The sequence below is a fragment of the Corvus cornix genome, chromosome 2, assembly GCF_000738735.6.
Source record: "Corvus cornix cornix isolate S_Up_H32 chromosome 2, ASM73873v5, whole genome shotgun sequence".
In the NCBI taxonomy this organism is placed as follows: domain Eukaryota; kingdom Metazoa; phylum Chordata; class Aves; order Passeriformes; family Corvidae; genus Corvus; species Corvus cornix.
Genome location: NC_046333.1, coordinates 72,211,527 through 72,215,024, shown reverse-complemented (window position 1 = coordinate 72,215,024; position 3,498 = coordinate 72,211,527). Strand labels below are relative to the sequence as shown.

At 36.7% G+C, this 3,498-nt stretch overlaps 1 long non-coding RNA gene across 2 annotated transcripts; it reads left to right on the top strand.

The window, feature by feature from the left end:
• Nucleotides 1–256: 256 nt before the first annotated feature.
• LOC104689837 lies at nucleotides 257–2,176 on the top strand. 2 transcript variants are annotated; one of them, XR_002045581.2, is made up of 4 exons: nucleotides 257–400; nucleotides 528–592; nucleotides 1,078–1,250; nucleotides 2,060–2,176. It is a non-coding gene; the product is annotated as an uncharacterized LOC104689837 (long non-coding RNA). The 2 variants fall into 2 exon arrangements; XR_002045579.2 differs by having other exon boundaries at nucleotides 257–592.
• The last annotated feature ends 1,322 nt before the right edge of the window (nucleotides 2,177–3,498 follow it).

The following is a 3,498-nucleotide window of genomic DNA, read 5'->3' as shown; positions in this document are numbered from 1 at the left end:
TCTGTGTTTGGGATTGTCCTGGCCCAGGTTCAGGACCTTGTACTTAGCCTTGTTGAACTTCATGTACATGTTGTCATCAGTGGTAGTAATTTGATGTATTTAATCCTTAACTTTCTTGTCTTTTGTTAGTAGTGTGTGAAAAACAAATACCTCAGAAGGTCTGAAAAAATCCTTCACCATTTCTGCCACGCTTTGCTCATTTTGTGTAAATCTTGTTGGATAATTCAGCTTCAGACATGGGACTTCCTGAAACCCTCCATTTTGGCAGACTTATTTCTGGTGAATAATTGTCTGAAACACATCACTCAAGTCCATTCTGATTTGCTTCTGTGTAGGAATCCAAAATTCAGTAAGGAAACAAGAAACTGTTCTGGGGATCTGACACAAACTGGGAACTATTGTAAGTCTTCAGGAAAAACTGGTTTTAGTCAGATTTCAAAAAAAGAAAATTCTAGAAACAACACTCTGAGTATTGGCAGAAGATCCAATGCTAACTGAATATTATTTTTTGATTCTTTGTTGCAAAGTAGTGAATGGAGTCCTGAAGAAAGACTGCTTGGTGACTGAAGTGGTTGATATTGGCTAACCAAAGGTGCATTTACAAACTATTTTGCTTTACAAATTCTTTATATACTATCTTTTCTTATTGAAATGTAGACCTTCTCCATTTGGTAGCCTCATTTAACTTTATCAGCATTTGAGGAACAATGCAATTGATCTGAAGACAACCCAACATCCTTCTCTGAGTGTTTTAAAGGATGCTGATAATGAAGTTTGGTAACATTAAGATTTCACCTAATTCTTTTTCTTTCCATTTGTAAAATTTTCCTCTCTGTTATGCTTTATTCTCAGTTAGTCTGATTCTGTCATTCTTTACTCAGTCTTGAAAATATCTTTTTAATTTAATTAATGGAAACTAAAACCAAAATGTGAACTGATCTCTATTTTCATTATATGTATCTTCCATTTTAAAAAAAAACCTTTTGAAACAAGTCACGTGGTACAAATGCCCTTCTAGACAAATTTCATGCATCACTCACAATTCCCTAAACTCTTTATATTTAATCTTAATTTCAGGTAAAATGCAAACAGGAGGCAGTCATTCCTATTGTAAAGCTCACAGACTACTATTAAAAGAAACAAGAACTCCTGCCAACTCTTAGCCACTCTACAAAAAGAAAATCATTATGGACTAGAATGAGCTTCTTTTTACTGCAAAGTTTTCCATTTATACTGACAGTTTCCTACAAGTAAGTGCTTTTAAACTGTGCCCATGATAAGCAGTATGGTTTTCAGAGGTTGACAATTTGTATCAAATTTTGAGGACCAGCAGATGGTGCTATTGCAGGTGGCTATCTTGTTTGGTTTTGTTTAGTTGGGGTTTTTTTTCTGACAAAAACTGGCCATAAGCTCTCAAAAACTGCACTTATTGTCAGTCAAGGCCTGGTGTTTTTCAAAAACTGTGGATGTTCTTCCTACATAAGGCTGTATATCAAGTGGTGTTATTTTCTTAAAGATATATTATGAGTTTTAGTCATATAAGCAACCTGATATTATATGGTGCAAGAAAATTGTAGTATTTGCCTCCCTGGAATGAAGGGATAGTACTCAAGTCAGAATCAGCAACAGACTCCTGCAAAGACACAGTATTCTGGTTCCATATGGTCTAAACAGAGCAACTTGAAATTACTAAAAATGGAAGTGTTTCATTAAACTCTCTTAGGTATAGAAATGTAAAAAGGACTGTGCTTCCAAGCACATAGCATAAGTTTTCTCTAGACAAGCAAAACAGAAGTGAAGCATCTCAAGACAGGGGCATCATTAAAGCAATGACAGTCTTTTTGACAAATCTGTAATTTATCAAAGGTACAAAGCTTTTTGTAGGTTGGAGCAGAGATTGGTCATTACCTCCAATAAAAAGTAGAGAAGAAAAGGAAGAGAAAGTGGACAAGGACTTAAATTTAAAAATATAATAAAAGTTACAATAAAAAGATGAAGTCACTTTTCTTGACTGACACCAAGGAAAAGACAAGCCTTCCCCCTTGAATTTTATTTTCAGAACCAGTTTCCCCATTGAACAGAGATCTGTCAGTGCCTCTGTGACCAGGATGTTCGTACCCAGGTACAGAACCAGTGGCACAAGACATTCAGTGAAAGAAGGCAAGTGAGAACTGCCTTTCTCTCAAGGGTATTACATGAGCTTTTTTTTTTCTACAACTTAAAATACAAAATCAAAAAGAAAGGGAAGGGAAGGGAAGGGAAGGGAAGGGAAGGGAAGGGAAGGGAAGGGAAGGGAAGGGAAGGGAAGGGAAGGGAAGGGAAGGGAAGGGAAGGGAAGGGAAGGGAAGGGAAGGGAAGGGAAGGGAAGGGAAGGGAAGGGAAGAGACCTGTATGTAATCCTGTCCAAACTCTCAGAATCTCTAATCTCAGGCACCCCACTCAGCTTCCTTGCTGTCTCTGCATTTCTTTTCTTTGTTAGACAACGTGTCTAACAGAGCTAACCATCTATGAAAATGATGGGCCAAGATAACAATGGAAAGTAATACATTTATTTTCAATATTCTAAAGAAGATTTTTGTATCCAAATCAGACAATTTGGTAAATAAGATAAAGTGCTAATACTTTCAATTGTTCGTAATAGTTGGAAATTTATATCCAAAAATTAAGGACATTTTTCCAGTTTCTAATTGCTTAAAAAAAAAAATTAAATGTAGCCTGGTTTATCCCAACCTTTGGTGTCTCCTCTTAGACAACCAGAGAAAAATCTTTAAACAACAAGTCACATTTCTCCTAAAACTAAATTAACTTATCAATTCACTTTACACAGATCATTAAACAACTGCTAAATTATGACAGATTTTGGGCCAAGCAGATCTGGTTTAGGTCTGAGTTTTCAATCCAGTGGAAAGATGTTTAATATCCAGTCCCCTGTATTTCATAATTCCAATACAGGTACCAGTGTCTGTGTGAATTGTGTGAAACCAGAAAAGTTCTGCCATTTCATGACTGCAGACAGACACTTCCCCACCTCAGTTTTCTGCCTCTTCTCATTGCTAGTTCAGCACTTACTGCAGACATTTGGAGCAGCCTTGGTTTCAGGCATAAAGCAAGAAATGAGTGATGCAGCTGGCAACACAACCCCTGGTTTTTCAAGCTTTGATTGCACACTAGGGAATATGAAACACAGGCTCTTAGAAACCTTTTTACTAGATAGTTGATTGTGCCAAAGAAGGATGGAGGAATCAGAGGACGGTGTGAAATGGCCACACAATTAGAGAAAATAAAAAGTCATGCATAAATGCTTTTGTTTTATTTTTTCATTTGGATTGATTTGGTTTGGGGTATTTTTTGTTGTTCTGAAAGCAATAATCTTCGTAGAAAAAAACAATGAGAAAGAAAGGCAGTTAGCACAGTTAGAGATTAAGCACATCAAAATTGCACCCTGTGGTAGTAAGGAGCACAGGTCCTTCAGTGTAGTGCAGGAAGCAAGCTGTCTCA